Here is a 26,039-nt window from a genome sequence, read left to right as displayed (position 1 = left end):
GGATTCGAACCTGCGACCGTAGCGGTCGCGCGGTTCCAGACTGAAGCGCCTAGAACCGCACAAGTGCAGTATCAAAAGGAATAGGGAGAGGCCGAAAGACAGACTCGCAGTTTATTCAGAGGTGGGGAAAAGTAGCCGATGCAGGCGTCTACAAAATATCGCAGAAGCAGTGAGTACAGTTCGAGACGAAAATGGATGTAGCATTTTGTCTCCGGAATTCACCTATTCCGCTGTGCAGGAACAGTCCTCCCCGGCTCTCAGGGTATGCGTGCCCGAGAAAGACGTCCGCGGAGTGGCAGAGTGCCTGAGAGATGTCGCCCAGAAAGTGGAGGCGGTGTTCGCGTTTGACGGCGGAATAAATCTGCGGGCTCGGCGCAAGATGGCGACCGCTATCTGGAGCACATTCATCACGCGCTCGGGGGCGGCCCAGCGGCTCGGTGCTGAGCATTCAGATTTGCGCGGCGATCCCTCATCCGCGTGCGCTCCGCCGAGGCCCATCGACGCCGCGCCGTCAGCTGTAAAAGTGAGAAATTGCTCGCGAGCATACCAGCTGCGGAAGAAAGACTTCCACTATTGGCCACAGGCCCTTGGAGTAGACTATAATTAGCTGAGGGCAGTAGGAGAGCTATGCGTGCTGCAGGGGAATTTCGACGGAGGCTTGACTTTTTATGGCAGTCATTATCTTTTGATACGGAACCATGTAAAAAGAAACAACGTTATGTCAATGGGAAAAGTGGAATAATTTTGTACATCTGTGTTCGTTTCTTCAATATAGAATCGCAGTACATGTTTAACAATGACTTTCAAAAATTGGTTCAAAAGCCTCTGAGCACTATGCGACTTAACTTCTGAGGTCATCAGTCACCTAGAACTTAGAACTAATTATACCTAACTAACCTAAGGACTTCACACACATCCATGCCCGAGGCAGGATGCGAACCTGCGACCGTAGCGGTCACGCTTTTCCGGACTGCAGCGCCTAGAACCGTACGGCCACTCCTTTCGGCAATGACTTTCAGCTCTGTGCTGCCAGCAGAGGAGAGCACTGTGTGATTAAGCATCCATTGGATACGTTGAAATGACAGTTTTATTATTCCAGTTTGCCTAACGCGTTTCAGCGTTACGTTTTACGAAAGGCAGTTATTCACTATCTTTGATAAGAGTCAATTAAAACTTAGTATCCACTCAACGTTACTTCACAACAAGCAAGCAATAACTCAATTAGCACTTCCTTGGTATAAAGGAATTTAGATTAGATACAATGTACACTAATCGACCAGAACATTATGACCACCGACTTACTATCGGTATAAGCCAGTCCAGGAAGTAGCAGCGTCACTTGGGGAGGAATGTCTGCAAGTCAGATACATGTATGGTGCATGCAGTATCAGTGAGGGTGGTGTTGTCCATGTGTAAAATCGGGAAAGCACGCGATGTATCTGAGTATTAACCGAGGGTGAATTTTGACGGTCCGGAGGCTCGCACGAGCACTTCGAAAACTGCACGACTTATCCGGAGATCGAAGAGTGCTGTGGTGCGCGTCTTCAAAACCTGGGGAAACCAAGGTGAAAAAATTGAAAATTTGTGGTAAGGTCTTATGGGACCAAACTGCTGAGGTCATCGTTCCCTAAGCTTACAATTACTTAAATTAGCTTGCGATATGGACAATACACACACCCATGCCCGAAGGACGACTCGAGCCTCCGACGGGGGGAGCCGCACGGATCATGACACGGCGCCCCAGACAGCGCAGCTAACCCCCGCTCCAAAACCAAGGTGTAAACACGTTCAGACGTCATGGGGTCTGTCAACAATCCCTCATTACAGATGTCAGAAGTCGTAGGCTAGGCAGACTGGCAAAACAGGACAGGCGGCGAACTGTGGCGGAACAGAGTACAAGTGTACACCGAACACTCGTAGCGATGGGCCTCAGCAGCCGACGACCCATGCATGATCCAGTGTTGACACCACAACGTTGGCAACTGCAACTGAAATGGGTACAAAATTATCAGCACTGTACGCTGGCGCAGTGGAAGAGCGTTTCATGGCCTCATGAATCACGATATCTTCTTCAACATGTCGATGTAAGGGTGCGCATTCGTTGTCTCCCAGGGGAAGAGCTCCTTGACACCTGTACTGCGGGACGGAGACAAGCTGGCGGCGGCTCCTTCATGCTCAGGGGGAATATTCACGTGGAAATCCTTGGGTCCAACGGAGTCCGGCAAGGCTGCTTGTTGCCCAAACAAGGAGTATTGTACACTGGTTGCAGGCCACTCGCACCCCTTCATGACGATCATGTTTCCCGACGGCAGTGGTATAATGTCTCCGTGAGAAGGCCAAGAGTATGGTGGACTGGTTCGAGAAAAACAGTGGCGAGTTCCAGCTGATGTGCTAGCACCGAAACTCGACAGATCTGAACCTGATAGAACACATCTGGGATGTGACTGAACATGGCGTCAGAGCTTATCATTCCTCTCCCCAGAATTAACGTGAATTACTTGAACTGCGTTTGCAAATGTGATACCAAATCCCTCCAGCGACCTACGAAGGCCTCATTGCCTCCATGCCATGACGAGTCGCCGCTGTTATCCGTGCCGAAGATTGACATACCGGCTGTTAGAGAGGCGGATATACCGGCTACTAGGTTGTTGGACATAATGTTCTAGCTAATCAGTGAATATATTTCGGATAAGTTTCTACTGACTTTTATTAAATTCAATAAGCATTTAACTTTGATAATAACGTAATGTCGAAACGCTTACGGCGTGTTGGAATAGTAAAACTGGCGACCGTTTATTTCCGTCACCAGTACCGACGGATCTGAACTCCCAGTGAGCTAGTGTAGCGCAGCGCGCGCACGCCGCTAAAGTAATGCATACGGCGGCCGCAAGTGCTGGGAGGGTGCTTCGCGGAGTGGACGAGCAGCGTGCACTCTCGGCGACCACAAGAATTTTTCCTGTGAACTGATCAGCTCCACAATGTCACTCGAAAGAGGACGACGATGCGGCCCTACCTAGCTATGCGTCGAGTTCTCACTGCGACTGGGCCCGCGTGTTGAATGCAGAAGGCATTCGTTGTTGAGAAGCCACTATGGCGTGAATTGAGTGACAGTTGCATGCTTTGGAAGCTGTCTCACTATAACATCCTTACTTACGGACATTATGTGGCATTACGTGAATGCGTTACTTTGTATGTTTTGTGATTTATGAGCAAGTGGAACTAGAACACCAAAAAATCCATCTGGTAGGCCCGATTGAGTGGCTGATATATAGCACAAAGTGTGGAAAAGGTCTGTATCTTGTTTGAAGCATCTTTTAGTGTGTCAGAATATCAGCACTTGCTCCGGCACATGGTTCACTCAGTTCATTTGTTTTTCGGCAGTGCTCAATTAATATTCTCCACATCCAGATCTGGCTTAAGATTATTTACTTTTAATGAGATTTATAGGCGTAAAACTATTTCATTTGTGATCACAAAGTTCTTTGAACGTCGCGGTTGACCAACTTTTAAGAGAATTCTGTAAAACCATTTTATTGATTTTGGTCCGTGGGTTACTTAATTGTTAGTAAACTACAAGGTTAATCTAGAGGTCGCTCCTCCTGGTAGAGAACATTTGTGTACGATTGTTCTGCGCAAAAAAGAAACGTTAAATTACGATGATGCTGTCACGCGCACCTCTCCATGCCAGTAGAATTACTTCTAAAATCGCTATAATACTGTGGTCCAGACATCGCAAACATTTTAAACGCAAACAAAGTACAAAAGTTTAAAACGCCGCCTCTACACCTGCTCCGTATTGAAGCACCCGGACGAATTAACGGAGAGGGTCGGATTGTCAGCCAGGTTTCCCGACATTTTACCACATTCCACTAGGCGAATACCGGTATGGTACCGAAGTCTCGCCTTAGTTACACGATCCGTAAACATTTCGAATAATTGCTATCACTTTCAAATAAATAACGCTACACGCAAGCGGTTGGGGTACATATATGCCGTCCCGGGGATTACAGAGTTGTATAAGGAAGGACACTCGGCACCCCGCCAATTAACCATGCCAAATCATTTCCTATGCATTATGACCCTGCGCCGATGGGGGTCAATGTCGCAATAAAATGAAGAAACAAAGATAAATTAGAACAAATACTGCACTATGAATTATGGTAAAAGAATAGGGAGATCTAAAAAAATATTTCTAAATGGCTACGAGCACTATTGGACTTAACTTCTGAGGTCATCAGTCCCTTAGAAATTAGAACTACTTAAGCCTAACTAACCTAAGGACATCACACACATCCATGCCCGAGGCAGGGTCGAAACTGCGACCGTAGCGGTCGCGCGGTTCCAGACTGAAGCGCCTAGAACCGCTCGGCCACAACGGCTGGCTATTTCTAAATGCACCGGGGGGAAAGATACTGCAAGACGACGTACATGGCCAATATAAATTATCGAACTGTATTACGTTCCATTTTCTGTACACTCCCAATCGACCAAATGAAGTGTTCCCGGGAAGAGCACAGTGGTTTTGGGTTAGGCCTTTCTTCCATCAGCTTCCTTTGCATCCATTCACTAGAGAGTAGAACACAGTGATTAATAGAAAGTTTAATTTGCTATACCGTTGAAATGTTCCACCACTGTGTAATGCTAACTTCATCTTCGCACTTGTGTGGATTTTAGAAATGTTTAGGATTCAAATAAGGCCGAATCACATTGACAACAGCAAGAGATTATTATTGTTACGAGAAGCTGAGTTATAGAATTAATGAGGTAAAATCATGTTCTCCTCGGTCGTCAAGTATTTTCATAGCCTTGAATACCTGTCATCCTCATTGAAATGGCTTATCAGATCAAGATGTTGCTATTGGGGAGAGGATAACTTTGATGACACAAGACTGTGTTTCACTTCAACGAAATTGTATGTATGATAACAACAGTGGTAATCGAATCGGGTTCCCGGGTTCGATTCCCGGCGGGGTCAGGGATTTTCTCTGCCTCGTGATGGCTGGGTGTTGTGTGCTGTCCTTATGTTAGTTAGGTTTAAGCAGTTCTAAGTTCTAGGGGACTGATGACCATAGATGTTAAGTCCCATAGTGCTCAGAGCCATTTCAGTGGTAATCGAACTTCGTAGGCAGGCTCGACTTTGTAGAAAAGGAAATGCATAAACGATAGCACGCTAATGGCGTAGGATCGTTTCGTCACCATGTTAACCACTTCCGACGAATATGACTGTCTGAAATATTAATTCTTATTTTACACAAAATTAACAGAAAAAATGAAATATGTGATTAAAATTGTAAACATAGATCCTCTTACAGCAGTTATTATTCAAGCAAGAGCACAGAACGTAAAAGATACAAGGCCTATCACCTGGTAACAGGAACAAGAGAGAGATAACAACAAGAAGACATTTTGTAATTTGCTTTCCGTAACAAAGAGCATGCACAGTCGTAGACTGGAAAAAAGATACTAATTAATCACATAGAGATAATTTCTGTTTCTAGCGTATGGTTCTATCTCTGACGCCGTTAAATCTCCATACACTTTGTAGCTGTAATACAACGTTGTACAGCTAACAATCTGTAGGCTGAACAAGCAGTAAAGGAAACCGTAGAAAAATCAGTTAAAGTAAATTCAGGGAGAAGAAATAAAATTTTTGCGCTTTACCGATGACAGTTTAATTCAGTCAGAGACAGCAAAGGACTTGAAATATCAGCTTAAAGTAATGGACAATATCTTGAAATGGGGATACAAGATAAACATTCACAAAAGCAAGTGCAATGGATAACATCAAGAAAGTGGGATACAAGATAATCATCAACTAAAGAAAAGCAAGTGTATTGCAATGTAGACGGATTAAATCAAGTGGTACTGAGGGAATTAGATTAGCAAACGAAACATTTAAAGTAATATATGTTTTCTGTTATTTGGTCAAAAACATAATTCCTGATGGGCGAATTACAGGGAACGTAATTTGTAGGCTTGTAATGGAAAGAAAAATGTTTTCTGAAGAAGAGACATTAGTTAATATCTAATTAGTTAATATCTAATATTATTTTAAGTGTTAAAAAGTGTTTTCCGAAGGTATCTGTCATGAGTGTAACCATATATTGAAGTTAAATGCAGACGATAGACAGTTTAGACAAGAAGAGAACAGAAGTTTTTGATATGTTGAGCTGGAGAATAATGATAAAGATTAGATGGGTAGATCACGTAACTAATGGGGAGTTACTGAATAGAACTGGAGAGAGAAGAAAATTGTGGCACACCGTGATCAAAAGAAGGAATCGGCTGATAGAACACATTCTGAGACATCAATAGATCACCAGTTTAGTGAAGTAGGTGAGTTGGTTGGGGGGTGGGGGGTGGGGGGGAGGTTAATATCGTAGAGGGAGAGCAAGACATGAATACAGGAAGCAAAGGCTGCAGGTTGCTGTAGTTAATCAGAGATGAAGAGGGTTGTGCAGGATAAATTAGCATAGAGAGCTGCTTCAAATCAGTCTTCGGCCTGAAGACCACAACAACAATTAATGTTCGAAAAGAGAGACGCAATACCATAAATTAAGTTATTTACCTCTATCCAAGTATAGTTCGACTAGAATGTAATAGTTAGTCCAGCGTGGCCTCAAAATAGGATCGTTATTTGCATTTGACACAAATATTTTAAGAAACTTTAGTAAAAAACGGAAAACCTAAATCGTGATGGCCGGATACAGAATAGAGTCTCCAGCCTCCAGAGAAAAAGGCTACTCTGATTTAAGCAGTTTACTCCTTCTGTGAACCACCGTTCTTCGAAGTAGTTACGCTGGTAAGAAGGTAGTCCTAGCGAAAACGTGCCTTGTGAACTGACAGATGTTTCATTATCAAATTTAGTTGTGTTACATTTTTTACCGAGTACATTGTGTTATTACTGTATAAAATGTATTGCTTCACAGTTACTTCGCATCTGCCAGTTAAATACGTTCGTTTTTATCTTCTATTAATTTCCTTAGGCTTTTTGTTGTAAAATTTAATTTCTTGGCAGAAAATCTAGTTCTGAGTTATACGTTTATTCTTTCGTTTGAAATGTAAGATTCTTAGTCTACATGTAACCTGTAAATTTAAAACAGGAATGAAAAGGTCTTCGAAAAATGTATTACAGAAGTCTAGAAATGTTGTAAATTTAGATTTGCCTTGACTTGACCTACCTTCTAAGATTAGTCTTAATGTCAGTATTGCCTCACGTGTTCCTACATTTCTCCTTATCCAAAATACAGTCTAAAATACAGAAATAGCATTGACAGAGAGCCGGATGATAATTAACAATGAGTTTACTTTTGAAGTATTAATAATAATGACAGAATCAGTGCTAATAAAAGATTAACAATTATTTCAGGCTGGTGACATTAAACTGTTAGGCTACAATAATCTGATGATCAGACCACAGTTTACAAACTTAGTATTTGTACTAAATCAGTCTTAAAATAAAACATCTACTGCTACTACATGATCCAGACACACTAATGTGACCACCGACTGTGTTTGACGTCAATCAACAGTAACTACTCACAGTTGACGGGATGTTCAAAAAAATTGTCGAGTACTTTGAGAGGTTGTAATACTCTTCGAAACAAGAGAAATTCCCTTAAACATGGATCCGGAAATGTTTAAGAAATGTTCAAATGTGTGTGAAATCTTATGGGATTTAACTGCCAAGGTCATCAGTCCCTAAGCTTACACACTATTTAACCTAAATAATCCTAAGGACAAACACACACTCCCATGCCCGAGGGAGGTCTCGAACCACCGCCAGGATCAGCCGCGCAGTCCATTACTGCAGGGCCTTAGACCGTTCGGCTAATTAAGCGCGTCAGGAAATGTAAAACTTCTGAGATCAGTCTAATAAACAAGGGGGTGGAAATGCATACTGTGATAAACACTTGTTTACGCGAGGTGTTCAACTTGGTGTCCGTTCATGTCAATTCATCCCTCCGGCGCAAGTAATGACGCACCCTTAGAAATATACCCGGTTGTTGTCGCACCAGCCGCGCGGAGTGGCATTGTGGTTTGAGGCGCCATGTCACGGATTGCTCGACCCCTCCCGCCGGAGGTTCGACTCCTCCATCGAGCATGAGTGTCTGTGTTGATCTTAGCATAATTTAGTTTAAGTAGTGTGTAGTGTGTAGTGACCTCAGCAATTTTATCCATTACAAATACATGCACATTTGAACATTTTTTGTTGTACCTGCTGGCACGCATTGAAGACGCGAGCTTGTAGTGTCCCCACGTCGCTGTTTGCTGTGGCGCATATGACGTCCTTCAAACATCCCGATAACCAAAAATCTATGGAATTGAGGTCTGGGGAACGAGCAGGGACGGTGTGGCCTAGCGGCTCTAGGCGCTTCAGTCTGGAATCGCGCGACCGCTACGGTAGCAGGTTAGAATCCTCCATGGATGTGTGTGATGTCCTTAGGTTAGTTAGCTTTAAGTTGTTCTAAGTTCTAGGGGCCTGATGACCCCTGATGTTAAGTCCTATAGTGCTCAGAACCTTTTTTTGAAAGAGCAGGCGGCTAAAGTGTGCACCGCCCCCCCCCCCACCTCCCCCGCACCTCCCGTAATCCCCTCACGACGAATCCAGCGGTCTTGAAAAGTGTGCGTCAGATGTTCACGCACATTGTGACGAAAAGGTGATGGTAAAACATCATGCATGGTCTACATTTCTATTCGTTGCTGCAACAGCACAAACTCCAGCTACCTCTCTGGTAGCACGTATGGCCTTATTAATCTATCGCTAAGTACGTCTGCCCATTCTTTGATTGAAAATCGATGTTGATGCCCTCTTTTCTGAGTTGCTTGCTGGTTTTGGAAATTCACAACACCGTCTCTTGTGAACCGTGATTCATCGCTAAGTAAAATCATGGATGTGAACAGTGGATCTTCGGTACACTTCTGCAACAGCCACTGACAGAGCCGCCGTCTGCCATGATGTTCCTGTGGCACTAGGACCTGAATGCGCTGTAAATGGTATGGGTACAGCAATTGTTCATGAAGGACCACCACCCCTCCCCCCGAGGTAAGAGAGTGAGACACTCCTGCTGCTGCTAATCGTCGCACACTGGTCCCAGAGCTTTCTTCCACCAGAGGAACACGCACACCTCCAAGTCATGCGTGCGGGCTGTGTGGGGCCTTTCACTGTCAGTCTTCCGAGATGCAATGATACCTGTGTCCCTCAGACACTCTAAATGTCTGCCGAACAGCTTATCACAGAGCACTCTGCGCTGTGGGTATTTTTCAGCGTTGAGAACATGGGTTCGGTACCTACGTCCATTTGCTAAACCATAGCAGGATGTCATATTTGCCATTTTACTTGTGGAGTAGTAGGTATGCTTCCATTGCTAACAAGTGGTGGAAGAGAAAAAATGTAAATGTACTACACCATTTGTACGAACAAACAGCGCAATAACAGTAAATACATAAGTTAATCCTTGTTTGGAAGAAGGTAAAACACCACTGTCGTACACAGGGTTGACACTACTATACGACGAAAACTAACACAGTCTACCACACGACTCGAACCACACAACTGACTGCGGATCACGTAATGTTAGGTAAAGTACTATCGGTGACACATCTGAGTGAGCAACAGCGCAACGACTGTGCTAATACCTGCAACCAAGCGTCGCGGTGCCCGTATTATAAACCGTGTTTATCTCGGGAAGTATGCGTTTCCTGACCAATGTTTATTGTACTAATTTTTCTTGTTTCAATAAGTACTACCACCCCTCAAGGCATTTTATTTAAAACACCCTGTATAAAGCGTATCGGTGGGCGGGGAAAGCCGCCCTTGTTAAAATACACCAAGCATGGCAAAATGGCAATATCCAAAACCGCCAACGAAGCAACTACGGTGCACCATGGGCCATAGAAGACAGGAGTGAACGATGGCTGTTGAAATGGTAAGAGAGAGTAAATGTGCAACTGTTGAGCAACTCGCTTCACAGATGAGCCAAGGAGCTACCAACAACGTCTCCTCAACGACCGTTCAGTGTACAATGCTGCGTATGGGCCTTCGCAGTTGTAGACTGTTTTATGTGCCCATGCTGACAGCTGTTCATTGGCTGTAGTAGCTGGAATTTGAGTCCAGTAGCGCAAATTGACGTCCACTGAATGGCAACAGGTGGCCTCTTCAGATGAAGAAAGTATTGTGCTATTTCGACACATCACCGTTGGCTTGTACAGTTTGGAATATCTGAAAGCAAACATCCAACTACAATCGTGAGAAGGGCCCAAAGTGGAGCGCATTCCTTGTGTGATCCAGTCATTCTCGATGGCACAGTGGTTCAACACAAGTGTGGTTCTATCCTTAGGTACCATGTCTGACGCTACATGCAATTTTTCTTCCTCGTCACAATAGCAAGTACCAGTAGAACAATGTTATGTGTCACACAGCTCGATGTGTTCGTGCTTGGCTCTATTGGAACCAGGATGAGTTTACCGTAGCCCATGGCCATCAAACTCCCTGGATTTAAATCCATTTCAATATTTGTGATACCATCTCAGTCGGACTGTTCATGCCGTTGATCCTCAGACGAGAAACATAGCGCAGCTGATTATACCACTCGTGTCGTCATCTCTCCACATATCCGTCGGTACCTTCCAGAATCTGGCTGGCAGTCTTCCTGCGCGCTTCTCAGGGCTTCATGCTGCAAATCGTGGTTATTCAGACTTTTGATGGATGGTCACATTAATATGACTGGGCGGCTCTTAAGAGGATGGCAAATCAAGTTTCACGGTATACGGAAAAAATAGCCGCAGCTGCGTCTAAACAAAAAAAAAAAAAGGCTTCAAAAGGCTTCACACGTGCCGCTTTGGCACATCGCTTTCTCGTAGACTGTGGCCACTTTATCCTCGTTGAAACAATTGGTATGACCAATGTCAGCCGATCACATCTTGGCAAGTCACAACTGCTATTACCATTATAAAACGGGAAAAGACATTTGAAAGACTTGTACAAGAAATGTGCTACACTCCGAATAATCATTAAGTGCTTGAGAGGCTCAAAATGCTAAAAAGTTGCGTCAGAGGGAAGCGGGGCTCAGCCGGCCTCTAACTATTGCTGCACAGTAGCAGTTGGTATGTATCTAGGATTATATTCAATACTGGTCGCAGGAGAACGCATGAGAGTATGACCACAGATATCGCATTAGCAGTTACTCTAGCAGAGGTACTATACCACACAGTCTTGAAACTTCTTGTCAACAGCATACACAACATTTGTCTGGAAGAGAGACTGCGTTTAACAGGGACATGGGACTCGTTGGACTCAACCAATACGATCATGCACATTGATAAAAGTATTCTACCTACCCTTGAAGAAGCACACCCGGGAAGTGAAAATGTTAAAGAACACGATGGATATAACTTTACCAGCAATCTGGAATCCAGCACACGATAAGGGTCTCCTCTAGAAATTTATCAGCGTTACCTTCAACTTCACGCATCTATGCTGTTGATGTATATTCGGTTATATCACATTTTCACTCAAGTCAGCAATCATTTGATTGAGTATTCTGTCTTGTCTAACCTCCTGGAAGCCACTAAATAGTATCTTCTGACCTTTAACTTTCAGTTCAACTGGACGTATGCCTAGTTCATCTTGATTTCAGTTTCATTACGTTCATATTTATATCTTCCAGTCTTACTTATTCCCTGACTCTTTTATTGGAATTGCTGTCTCCCCTAGTAATTTACTGACTGCATGACTGTTGTTTCTGAGAACCCTCATTTTGATTGCTTTTCACACAACCCTAAACTGATACTGTACCTGATAGCAAACTTTCTATTTCATAAAAATATGCTCATTAGTTGTTAAGTGGCTGTAATCATGGTTTACTGTAAGCACTCGACATTAGTTTTAATAATGGTTTATTTCAGGAGCCGAATTTATAAAGTTCCGATAAACTCTGCTTGATCACAGAGTTTTCTAAAATGTCCCACAACACATTTGTAACCCTAGGAAGTGAATTATGTTTAGTACTTCTCCGCATTTATACGGGAACAGAACTCACTTTAGTCATGAAATTACTTCATTCGATAAGACATAAAAGAATAATGATTTTTCTTCGTTTGTCTACATAAGTTGTGAACCACTGTGGACGTTAGGAAACTATTTGAAGGACGATACATGTGATTATGAGACTTGGGATACGATATAGCAATGAATAAACCGTTTGAAGTCATTTTGGGGAGAATCCTGTTCAGGTGTTGTTAACGTTAAATAGAATTTTATCAGGCTGCAGTACATTTTTTGTGTCAAATTTGCAGATTATTCAGGTTTTTAATATATGGCAGTCATCTTCACAAAAGCTTTGAAATTATAGAGACCACAATTCTGGTTTAAAAGAATCTGTTGTTCAATCTGATTCATCTCATTATGAATCACTGACGGGACAAATATTTAAGACGTAGTACCTGGACATTGTCAGTACGTTATTGTATACAATTCCCGTCCATGTAGACATGTGAAGTTATTTTGAACGGAATAAATGCTCCGTAATGTGGAATTTTATTCTGTTATTCAATTTTCAGACCTGGTACAATTTGTTTTTAAGTGGTCGAAGAAAGAACTACGAAATATGTAGATGAATTAGCCCCCTAAACCCACCCCACGAAATATTGACAAAAACGTATTGATTATATTAAAATCATAATAGAGCCTCTATTATTAATAGAAGACAGTGGATTCCAGAAAGACCGTTCATGTGGTGATAATACATTTATGACTAAAGAAATTTAGTGAAAGGGGGAAATGTCGAATTAGGCACATCTACAGCTTTCATTGACTTAGGAAAAGATTTTGTCAGTGTGAACAGAAAGATGGGCAATACTGACTAAACACGAATTTTCTGTACGTCTCGCAGAAACTATAAAAAAATTACACAAGAACACAAAAGATAGTAATAGTTGGCAATAATAAAGCTGAAGGAATTACTGCCATTAAGGAACTTAAACAAGGCTGTAGCATAACATCAATCTTAGTTAACATACATATAAATGTTTTGATTAAAATCCAGAGTCAGGAGTAACTCTGGGTATTGAGATTGTTGTTGTTTGTTGTTGTTGTGGTCTTCAGACCTGAGACTGGTTTGATGCAGCTCTCCATGCTAATCTATCCTGTGCAAGCTCCTTCATCTGCCAGTACCTACTGCAACCTACATCCTTCTGAATATGCATAGTGTATTCATCTCTTGGTCTCCCTCTACGATATTTACACTCCACGCTGCCCTCCAATGCTAAATTTGTGATCCCTTGATGCCTCAGGACATGTCCTACCAACCGATCCCTTCCTCTAGTCAAGTTGTACCACAAACTTCTCTTCTCCCCAATCCTATTTAATACCTCCTCATTAGTTACGTGATCTACCCACCTAATCTTCAACATTCTTCTGTAGCACCACATTTCGAAAGCTTCTATTATCTTCTTGTCCAAACTATTTATTGTCCATGTTTCACTTCCATACATGCCTACACTCCGTACAAATACTTTCAGAAACGACTTCCTGACACTTAAATCTATATTCGATGTTAACAAATTTCTCTTCTTCAGAAACGCTTTCCTTGTCATTGCCAGTCTATATTTTATGTCCTCTCTACATGGACCATTATCAGTTATTTTGCTCCCCAAGCTGCAAATCTCCTTTACCACTTTAAGTGTCTCATTTCCTAATCTAATGCCCTCAGCATCACCCGAATTAATTCGACTACATTCGATTATCCTCGTTTTACTTTTGTTGATGTTCATTTTATATCCTCCTTTCAAGACGCTATCCATTCCATTCAACTGCTCTTCCAAGTCCTTTGCTGTCTCTGACAAAATTACAAAGTCATCGGCGAACCTCAAAGCTTTTATCTCTTCTCCCTGGATTTTAATACCTACTCCGAATTTTTCTTTTGTTTCCTTTACTGCTTGCTCAATATACAGATTGAATAACATCGTGGACAGGCTACAACACTGTCTTCACTCCCTTCCCAACCGCTGCTTCCCTTTCATGCCCCTCGACACTTATAACTGACATCTGGTTTCTGTAGTAATTCTAAATAGCCTTTCGCTCACTGTATTTTACCCCTGCCACCTTTAGAATTTGAAAGAGAGTATTCCAGTCAACATTGTCAAAAGCTTTCTCTAAGTCTACAAATGCTAGAAACGTAGTTTTGCCTTTCCTTAATCTTTCATCTAAGATACGTCGTAAGGTCAGTATTGCCTCACGTGTTCCAACATTTCTACGGAATTCAAACTGATCTTCCCCGAGGTCGGCTTCTACCAGTTTTTCGATTCGTCTGTAAATAATTCGAGTTAGTATTATGCACGTGTGGCTTATTAAACTGATAGTTCGGTAATTTTCACATCTGTCAACACCTGCTTTCTTTGGGATTGGAATTATTATATTCATCTTGAAGTCTGAGGGTATTTCGCCTGTCTCCTACATCTTGCTCACCAGATGGTTGAGTTTTGTCAGGACTGGCTCTCCCAAGGCCGTCAGTGGTTCCAATGGAATGTTGTCTACTCTCGGGGCCGTGTTTCGACTCAGGTCTTTCAGTGCTCTGTCAAACTCTTCACGCAGTATCGTATCTCTCATTTCATCTTCATCTACATCCTCTTCCATTTCCATAATATTGTATTTAAGTACATCGCCCTTGTATAGACCCTCTAAATAGTCCTTCCACCTTTCTGCTTTCCCCTCTTAGCTTAGAACTGGGTTTCCATCTGAGCTCTTGATATTCATACAAGTGGCTCTCTTTTCCTCAAAGGTCTCTTTAATTTTCCTGTAAGCTGTATCTATCTTACCCCTAGTGAGATAAGCCTCTACATCCTTACATTTGTCCTCTAGCCATGCCTGCTTAGCCATTTTGCACTTCCTATCGACCTCATTTTTGAGACGTTTGTATTCCTTTTTGCCTGCTTCATTTACTGCATTTTTATATTTTCTCCTATCATCAATTATATTCAATATTTCTTCTGTTACCCAAGGATATCTACTACCCCTCGTCCTTTTACCTACTTGTTCCTCTGCTGCCTTCACTACTTCATCCCTCAGAGCTACCCATTCGTCTTCTACTATATTTCTTTCCCCCATTTCTGTCAATTTTTCCCTTATGCTGTCCCTGAAACTCTTTACAACCTCTGGTTTAGTCAGTTTGTCCAGGTCCCATATCCTTAAATTTCCATCTTTTTGCAATTTCTTCAGTTTTATTCTACAGTTCATAACCAGTAGATTGTCGTCAGAGTTCATATCTGCCCCTGGAAATCTCCTACAATTTGAAACCTGGTTCCTAAATCTCTGTCTTACCATTATATAATCTATCTGATACCTTTTAGTGTCTCCACGATTCTTCCAAGTATTGAACCTTCTTTTATGATTCTTGAACCAAGTGTTAGCTATAATTAAGTTATGCTCTGTGCAAAATTCTACCAGACAGCTTCCTCTTTCATAACTTAGCCCCAATCCATATTCACCTACTATGTTTCCTTCTCTCGAATTCCAGTCACCCATGACTATTAAATTTTCGTCTCCCTTCACTTCCTGGATAATTTTCACTTCCTGGATAATTTCTTTTATCTCTTCTTTTTTTTTTTTTTTTTTTTTTTTTTTTTTTGTGGTCATTAGTCTACTGACTGGTTAGATGCGGCCCGCCACGAGTTCCTTTCCAGTGCTAACCTCTTCATCTCTGAGTAGCACTTGCACCCTACGTCCTCAATTATTTGCTCGATGTATTCCAATCTCCGTCTTCCACCACAGTTTCTGCCCTCTACAGCTCTCTCTAGTACCATGGAAGTCATTCCTTCATGTCTTAGCAGATGTCCTATCATCCTGTCTCTTCTCCTTATCTGTGTTTTCCACATAATCCTTTCCTCTCCGATTCTGCATAGAACTTCCTCATTCCTTACCATATCAGTCCACCTAATTTTCAACATTCGTCTACAGCACCACATCTCAAATGCTCCGATTCTCTTCTGTTCTGGTTTTCCCACAGTAAATGTTTCACTACCATACAATGCTGTACTCCAGATGTACATCCTCAGAAATTTCTTCCTCAAATTAAGGCCGGTATGTAATATTAGTAGACTTCTCTTGACCAGAAATGCCTTTTTTGCCATAGCGAGTCTGCTTTTGATGTCCTCCTTGCTCCGTCCGTCATTGGTTATTTCACTGCCTAGGTAGCAGCATTCCTTAACTTCATTGACTTCGTGACCATCAATCCTGATATTAAGTTTCTCGCTGTTCTCATTTCTACTACTTCTCATTACCTTCGTCTTTCTCCGATTTACTCTCAAACCATACTGTGTACTCATTAGACTGTTCATTCCGTTCAGCAGATCATTTAATTCTTCTTCACTTTCACTCAGGATAGCAATGTCATCAGCGAATCGTATCATTGATATCCTTTCACCTTGTATTTTAATTCCACTCCTGAACCTTTCTTTTATTTCCGTCGTTGCTTCCTCGATGTACAGATTGCAGAGTAGGGGCGAAAGGCTACAGCCTTGTCTTACACCCTTCTTAATACGAGCACATCGTTCTTGATCGTCCACTCTTATTATTCTCTCTTGGTGTTCGTACATATAGAATATGACCCGTCTCTCCCTATAGCTTACCCCTACTGTTTTCAGAATCTCGAACAGCTTGCACCATTTTATATTGTCGAACGCTTTTTCCAGGTCGACAAATCCTATGAATGTGTCTTGATTTTTCTTTAGCCTTGCTTCCATTATTAGCCGTAACGTCAGAATTGCCTCTCTCGTCCCTTTACTTTCCCTAAAGCCAAACTGATCGTCACCTAGCGCATTCTCAATTTTCTTTTCCATTCTTCTGTATATTATTCTTGTAAGCAGCTGTTAAGCTGATTGTGCGATATTTCTCGCACTTGCCAGCTCTTGCCGTCTTCGGAACTGTGTGGATTTCCGAAAGTCAGATGGTCTATCGCCAGACTCATATATTCTACACACCAACGTGAATAGTCGTTTTGTTGCCACTTCCCCCAATGATTTTAGAAATTCTGATTGAATGTTATCTATCCCTTCTGCCTTATTTGACAGTAAATCCTCCAAAGCTCTTTTAAATTCCGATTCTAATACTGGATCCCCTATCTCTTCTAAATCGACTCCTGTTTCTTCTTCTATCACATCAGACAAATCTTCACCCTCATACAGGCTTTCAATGTATTCTTTGCACCTATCTGCTCTCCCCTCTGCGTTTAACAGTGGAATTCCCGTAGCACTCTCAATGTTATCAACGTTGCTTTTAATGTCACCAAAGGTTGTTTTGACTATCCTGTAAGCTGAGTCTGTCCTTCCGACAATCATATTTTTTTCGATGTCTTCACATTTTTACTGCAGCCATTTCGTCTTAGCTTCCCTGCACTTCCTATTTATTTCATTCCTCAGCGACTTGTATTTCTGTGTTCCTGATTTTCCCGGAACATTTTTGTACTTCCTCCTTTCATTAATCAACTGAAGTATTTCTTCTGTTACCCATGGTTTCTTCGCAGCTACCTTCCTTGTACCTATGTTTTCCTTCCCAACTTCCGTGATGGCCCTTTTTAGAGACGTTCATTCCTCTTCAACTGTATTGCCAACTGCACTATTCCTTATTGCTGTATCTATAGCGTTAGAGAACTTCAAACGTATCTCGTCATTCCTTAGTACTTCCGTATCCCATTTCTTTGCGTATTGATTCTTCGTGACTAATGTCTTGAACTTCAGCCTACTCTTCATCACGTCTATATTGTGATCTGAGTCCATATCTGCTCCTGGGTACGCCTTACAATCCAGTATCTGATTTCGGAATCTCTGTCTGACCATGATGTAATCTAATTGAAATCGTCTCGTATCTCCCGGTTTTTTCCAAGTATACCTCCTCCTCTTGTGATTCTTGAACAGGGTATTCGCTATTACTAGCTGAAACTTGTTACAGAACTAAATTAGTCTTTCTCCTCCTTCATTCCTTGTCCCAAGCCCATATTCTCCTGTAACCTTTTATTCTACTCCTTCCCCTACAACTGCATTCCTGTCGCCCATGACTATTAGATTTTCGTCCCCCTTTACATACTGCATTACCCTTTCAATATCCTCATACACTTTCTCTATCTGTTCATCTTCAACCTGCGACGTCGGCATATATTCCTGAACTATCGTTGTTGGTGTTGGTCTCCTGTCGATTCTGATTTGAACAACCCGGTCACTGAACGGTTCACAGTAACACACCCTCTGCCCTACCTTCCTATTCATAAAGAATCCTACTCCTGTTACACCATTTTCTGCTGCTGTTGATATTACCCGATACTCATCTGACCAGAAATCCTTGTCTTCCTCCCACTTCACTTCACTGACCCCTACTATATCTAGATTGAGCCCTTGCATTTCTCTTTTCAGATTTTCTAGTTTCCCTACCACGTTCAAGCTTCTGACATTCCACTCCCCTACTCGTAGAACGTTATCCTTTCGTAGATTATTCAAGCTTTTTCTCATGGTAACCTCCGCCTTGGCAGTCCCCTCCCGGGGATCCGAATGGGGGGCTACTCCGGAATCTTTTGCCAATGGAGAGATCATCATGATACTTCTTCAATTACAGGCCACATGTACTGTGGATACACGTTACGTGTCTTTAATGTAGTGGTTTCCATTGCTTCTGCATCCTCATGTTGTTGATCATTGCTCATTCTTCCGCCTTTAGGGGCAATTTCCCACCCCTAGGACAAGAGAGTGCCCTGAACCTCTATCCGCTCCTCCGCCCTCTTTGACAAGGCCGTTGGCAGAATGAGGCTGACTCCTTACGCCGGAAGGCTTCGGCCGCCAATGCCGATTATTTATCAAAATTTAGGCAGAGGCGGGGATCCAACCCGGGACCGAAGACGTTTTGATTATGAATCAAAGACGCTACCCCTAGATCACGGGCATCATACATTTCCTCAGTTTCTTCGTCATCTGCAGATCTAGTTGGCATATCAACTTGTACTACTGTAGTAGGCATGGGCTTCGTGTCTATCTTGGCCACTATAATACGTTCACTATGCACTTTGTAGTAGTTTACGCGCACTCCTATTTATTTATTCATTATAAAATCTACTCCTGCATTACCCCTATTTGATTTTGTATTTATAACCCTGTATTCACCTGACCAGAAGTCTTGTTCCTCCTGCCACCGAACTTCACTAATTCCCACTATATCTAACTTTAACCTAACCATTTCCCCTTTCTAAATTTTCTAACCTACCTGCCCGATTAAGGGATCTGACATTCCACGCTCCGATCCGTAGACTGCCAATTTTCTTTCTCGTGATAACGACGTCCTCCTGAGTAGTCCCCACCCGGAGATCCGAATGGGGGACTATTTTACCTCCGTAATATTTTACCCAAGAGGACGCCATAATCATTTAATCATACAGTAAAGCTGCATGCCCTCGGGAAAAGTTACGGCTGTAGTTTCCCCTTGCTTTCAGCCGTTCGCAGTACCACAACAGCAAGGCCGTTTTGGTTAGTGTTACAGGGCCAGATCAGTCTATCATCCAGACTGTTGCCCCTGCAACTACTGAAAAGGCTGCTGCCCCTCTTCCGGAACCACGCGTTTGTCTGGCCTCTCAATAGATACCCCTCCGTTGTGGTTGCACCTACGGTACGGCTATCTGTATCGTTGAGGCACGCTAGCCTCCCCACCAACGGCAAGGTCCATGGTTCATAGGGGGAGGGTATTGAGATTAGAAATAATTTCCACAGGTAAGCAGATGATATAATAGCCTTATAAGAAAGTAAAGATGAGCTACAGAGACAAAACTATATCAGTTACAGAAAAGAGAATGAAACATTTGTATATCTATTAAGAAAACTAGATTCATAGCTCATCACGGAAAGTACCTCATCCACTCAAGAATAAAAATGGTTCAAATGGCTCTGAGCACTATGGGACTTAACATTTGTGGTCATCAGTCCCCTAGAACTTAGAACTACTTAAACCTAACTAACCTAACGTCATCACACACATCCATGCCCGAGGCAGGATTCGAACCTGCGATCGTAGCAGTCGTGCGGTTCCGGACTTAGCGCCTAGAACCGCTAGACCACCGCGGCCGGCACACTCAAGAATAATAATTGGTAACCACCACATGAGGAAGTCTCCAGCATCAGTTTCTTTCGATGCGATATAAGCTGTTATGTGGGCAAGGATGTAGAAAATAAGATTCACAAATATCAATCGCTATGCAAAACTATAAACTAAACGTCCTAAAACGAAACTAAAATTTTCTGCAACTATCGCTACACCCGTATCGTTATATGGAAGGAAATCACGTGTTGCTAAATACATGATGAAAGTGAACTAAAAGCAACGGTAGAGAGATTTCTAAGGAAAGTGAGAGACGTTACGAGGGAAGACCATTTAAGAAATGAGGATAAAGGTTATCGACTAGTTGTTAATGAATAGATGGACTCGACGATATATTAATGAAAGGACTGAAGACATCAAAACATTACGTAAATATCACCTACAGAGAATTTATGTAGGGATAGTACATGCCAGGTCATGGTTTACTATCAAGGGTAACAGGGGATGCTAAAAGATCCAGAATGAGGTGATAGTGGTACTTAAAACCGGAACTGAGACACGGGTCTAACCTCGAAGTTCAGAAGAAGAACAATATCGCATTATGTCATAGTACTAATTTTTAAATGAGGTTACTTATTACTCCGAGTCTTACGTTTATTGTATACAATGATCAGCCCACGACGCGTCGTTACATGGAAGCAGTGAGGTCAAGGTAGGTCGCTGGAGAAAGCTGCACCACAGCTGCACACACAAGTTACATAATTCCTTCAACTCCGGGAACGGGAGCGAACGGCTCTGATGCCGACTTGAATGACATCACAGAAGTGTTCCTTTGGGTTCTGGTCTGGCGAGTTAGGGTCCAGCATATCAACTGGAGCTCATCACTGTGCTCCTAAAACCGCTCCATCACGCACCTCGCCTTCTGAAATTGCTCATTATGTTGCTGTAAAATGCCACTGCCGTCGGGAAACATGACCGACATAAAGTGATGTGCGTGGTCTGCAATCGGTGTATCATAATCCTTGGCCGTGGTGGTGCCTCGAACAAGCTCCACAGGACCCATGGACACCTAGGTGAACGTTCCCCAGAGCATAATGAAGCCACCTCCAAATCGTCTCCATCCTTCAGTACCGGTAAAAAGGAGTCATTCCCTTGGAAGACGACGGATTCACATCCTCTCATTCGCTTGTTGAAGACGGAATCGTGATTTATCAAATGCTCTGCCACTGCGCCAACGTCCAGTGCCGATAGCCACGAGCCCATTTCAGTCTTGGTTGTTGATTTCGTGGTATTAACATTGGGAAATGCTAGGGTCGTTAGGGGCGTTAGGGGCTGAGGTCCATCGTTAGCAGTGTTCGGTGCACTGTGTGTTAGGACACACGTTTACTCCGCCCAGCATTAAAATCTGATGTTAATTCCACCACAGTTCGCCGCCTGTCCTGTTTTACCATTCTGACCAGCCTACGACGTCTGACATCTGCGATGTGGCGTGGCCGCCAAACCGCACGACGTCTGAACGTGACTGGTTTCGTCACGTTTTGAGAAAACTCACCACAGCACTCCTCTAACACGCAATAAGTCGTGCAGTTTCCGAGATGCCTGTGCCGAGCCCTCGGTCCATCATGATCTGGCCTCGGTAAAACTGAGATAGATCGGGTGTCTTCCCCACGCACAGCTCGCTCACTTTTACTACATGTAATGTGCGTGTATATGACTAGCAGTCATTCCTCGGCAGTTGACCTTGTTATCGCGTGGATGGGTTTATATCGATAGTAGGTCGATGGTCATAATGTTCTAGGTCATACGTTCAAAAGGTTCAAAAGAGTTTGAGCACTATGGGACTTAACAATCGAGGTCATGAGTCCCCTAGAACTGCTTAAACCTAACTAACTTAAGGACATCACACACATACATGACCGAGGTATTATTCGAACCTGCGACCGTAGCAGTCACGCGGTTCCGGACTGAAGTGCATAGAACCGCTCGGCTAGATGATAAGTGTATGAAAGTCTGAAAAATGTAGATCGTCAGGTTACCACAAGCGGAAGTTGTACATGCCAACACTTCTTGCAACGTACCAAATACTTAAGTTAAAATAAAATGAATTAAGTCTACATTACTGACAACAAATTTAACTTTCACTGTATGACAGGGACCCACGAAGAGATTACAGTGTGTTCTCTGTAGACCACTGTGTTAGCGTGCACGAATTCTCTTTCTCGTGTGCGTGCACAAATTTGCGAGATCGCTCCTGTGGAAGCTTCTTGCAAACGTTTCTTAAGCACGCTATGCTGACAGGTTATAGTTTATTCTGTGCTGAGGGATCAAAACACTGGCAAACATGCGAGGTTAAGCTCAGGTCGACACCATGTATTTCTGCTTTACGTATCTTAAATCCTATAAATTATTTGGGAGTCACTGAACGCTAAGGAATTAATGCCTTGGCCTGCGTTGATTTGGAAACCAAAACAATTGCCATTGTCGTGCACGACGACTGGAATCAGTGGAATGCAATTTTTTTTTAAACTGAAAATTTCGGTGCAAAACCCACTCCCATTCCCCTTCCTCTGAAGTTACCCAAGATACAGAACTTCTGTCCGTTCCGGTCCAACCCTGCTCCCTGCTTATTGACACTAAAGGTCAATTTTTGATTGACACTGAATGTCAACTTTTCTAGTTTTCTACATTTAAAATTAAATACTGTACAGCTTAAAACCTGTTTCATTGTAGTTGAAACCTATGTGAAAGTACACCACGATCAACAACCGAACTCATATATAAAACCATGGACCGTAACAGTTGTATGAAACTTACATAGTCTTTCAGCTGTCTTAACACATTGTTGTAGAAACCAGTGGATGGACACACAAGTAAAGGAAGACTCGTAAAATCAGGAAACGAAACTTACCAAGAAACGTCAATGCATGCGCATGAACTGGGAGGAAGCTGAAAAAAGTGACTGCGCGAGTTCGCTGGAGGCTATTTATGTCCGAATGATACTTATCAGTGTAAGATCTAAGGAAAGATGTTACTGGTATTATTTAATATTTCTTAGAAAACAACAAAGAAGTATACGGAGTTTCACACAACGCGTTTGGGAATCAAACTCATTATCTGGCTGTATGTGTTCAACCCTTCATACACATGCTCTTATAAAGCATAAGACAGGTACGAAGGACAGTAAAAGAAACTATATTCGGGCATAAAGTCCCGACTTACTTTAAAATTGGCAGTAGCTGATACTTTGCCTTGCTTCTTCATACTTCCGACCACTCATCAAGTGTTCCCTTTTCCGTAATGGTAACAACGATTATATCTGTTTAACGTCATATTCAACACGGCTCCAAGTGATTGCACCGAGACACCAGCCGTTCCACAGCATTAATACGGCTAACATGAAGAAACAACGATGAAAATAATGATCTATACCAACTGCTCACATATACAATACTATTTATAAATTCGTAACAGATCCATGAGCTCGTTGAAGAATCCGCTATAGCGCCCTCCCGTTTCTACACTGAGCACATTTTTAAATCTATCTATTGATATTGCTAGTTCTTCAAGCAGCTCAAGTTTCCTTTCTTACGTGCATCAACTCTAAATCTTATTCCGTGCATTTTAGCGGGTGGCCTGTCTCGTATACTCGTTTTGTAATGTCGCAAAATACGGGAGATAGGGCCACACACATGATACGTGAATTGGAGTGGCAATCATTAAAATAAAGGCGTTTTACGTTGCGACGGGATCTTCTCATAAAATTTCTATCACCATTTTTCTCGTCCTATTGTGAAAACATTCTGTTGGTGGAAGAAATAATCATCACGATGAAATAAGAGCAATCAGGGCTCGCACTGAAAAATTTAAGTGCTCGTTTTTCCCGCGCGCCTTTCGAGAGTAGAACGGTAGAGGCAGCTTGAAGGTGCTTCAAAAATGGTTCAAATGGCCCTGGGCACTATGGGACATAACATCTGAGGTCATCAGTCTCCTAGATCTTAGAACTACTCAAACCTAACTAACCTAAGGACATCACACACATCCATGCCCGAGGCAGGATTTGAACCTGCGACCGCAGCGGTCGCGCTGTCCCAGACTGGAAAGCCTAGAACCGCTCGGCCACCTCGGACGGCGAAGGTGCTTTATTGAAACCTCTGCCAGTCAATTAATTGTGAATAGCAGAATAATCACTTATATGTAGATGTGTTCGTCTCTACAAAATTACCTTAACTTCCCGGTCTGAAAGCGTCTGTGTGCTCTTTATACCTTGTGTTTAATATTCCTTTTGCCTGTCGTATATAGCTCAACTCACGAGATGCAACTGTATTTTATAAACTCTCTCGCTCTGATTTGCTTTTCCTATATCTGACATCATGCCTTACTCTATATCTGACTACGTTTTCACTTACAATGCCAAATGGACATTTTATGGTTTAAATATTCATGCAGTTTTTCTGAGATTTTCTCAGAATACCCCACGGTAACGTTATTTCTTTTCTAGGCTAGATCATTTCTTTGTTTCCGCTCTGTCCTGTGCATAAGGCGATTCACCACACTTACACCATATCTGTAGTTTAATGATATCTGCTGAAACGCCACCGGCTGGTGTGCTGCATTAACATAGATTCTGCTGACTCTCTCCTCTCCAAGGAGCTAAAAATAAGTTCCTTTTAGCTTATACTTTTGAGGAAGCGGAAAATGACGTGTTGGACTGAGAATAATTATTAGTGAATGAGAGAACGTGTGTTTTATTACCTTAATTATTACTCATTTCAAACAACTTAACTACACCCTGTTTTAGCCACCTCCTACATGTCACATTACCATTTTAACAGCTTCACAATGGAACTTTACGGCGGTCGTAAAGCGGCGCGAGTTATTAACATTAAAACACATTACTGAATAACCCCAACAAAATGCGCACACGAAACAGCAACAATCACTGTATCAGAAAGCATTATCAGCGGGCAAATACTTTGATTAATAAAGTGGTAGGTGAAGTATCATAATACGTAATCTGCTATGTAGCTAGTCTATAAATTTACGACAAACGTAACAGAATGTAAGAGATATATCTGTGTCAGAGGATATTCACTGACGTCATGGGATAACGATAACCACATACGCAGAAGGCGAAAGTATCGTATACGCAAGGAATGAAAGAGCAGCGCATTGGCTAAGTTGTCATCTGTTCCCAGGTGATTCATGTGAAAGCGTTTCCGACGTAGGTAATTGAAGCTAGACGCATGGGGCATTTCATTTGGGAAATCGTTAGGGATGTCAGTATTCCGAAATTCGTAGCGTCAAGAGCATACCGAGATTAACAAAGTTGACTCATTGCCTCTCACCACGGACAACGTAGGGACCGATGGCATTCACTTAACGATCGGTAACAGCGACTTTTGCGTAGAGTTGTCAATGATAACCGAGAATCAACACTACGTGAAATAGCCGCAGAGATCAAGGTGGGCGTACAAGAATCGTATCCATTAAGACATTGCGGTGAAAGTTGGCGTTAATGGGCTATGGGAGCAGACGACCAACGTGGGAGCATTTGCCAACAACAGGACATCGCGTGCGGCTCCTGTCCTCGTCTCGTGAACATATCCGTTGGTCCGTGACGTGATCATATGAGTCCCGATTTCTGTTGATAAGAGCTGATGGTATGCTTCGAGTGAGGTGCAGACCCCATGAAGCCACCGACCCATGTAGTTAACAAGACACTATTAAAGCTGGAGGAGGATCCACAATGTTGGCTTTGTTTACGTAGAATGGACAGGGTTCTCTGGCCCTACTTAACGAATTATGGATTGTAAATGATTATGGTCGGCTATTTGGCGAAAATTTACAGTCATTCATGGGGGTCATGTTCTCAAACAACGATGGAATTTTTTTAATGTTGGCTGTGCACCACGTCAATGTGCCACAGTTGTTTTTCGATTTATTTGAGAATCGTACCGGGTAATTCGAGCGA

Source organism: Schistocerca piceifrons, chromosome 7 (genome assembly GCF_021461385.2).
Source record: "Schistocerca piceifrons isolate TAMUIC-IGC-003096 chromosome 7, iqSchPice1.1, whole genome shotgun sequence".
Taxonomy (NCBI): domain Eukaryota; kingdom Metazoa; phylum Arthropoda; class Insecta; order Orthoptera; family Acrididae; genus Schistocerca; species Schistocerca piceifrons.
Note: the sequence above shows the minus strand (reverse complement) of the source record.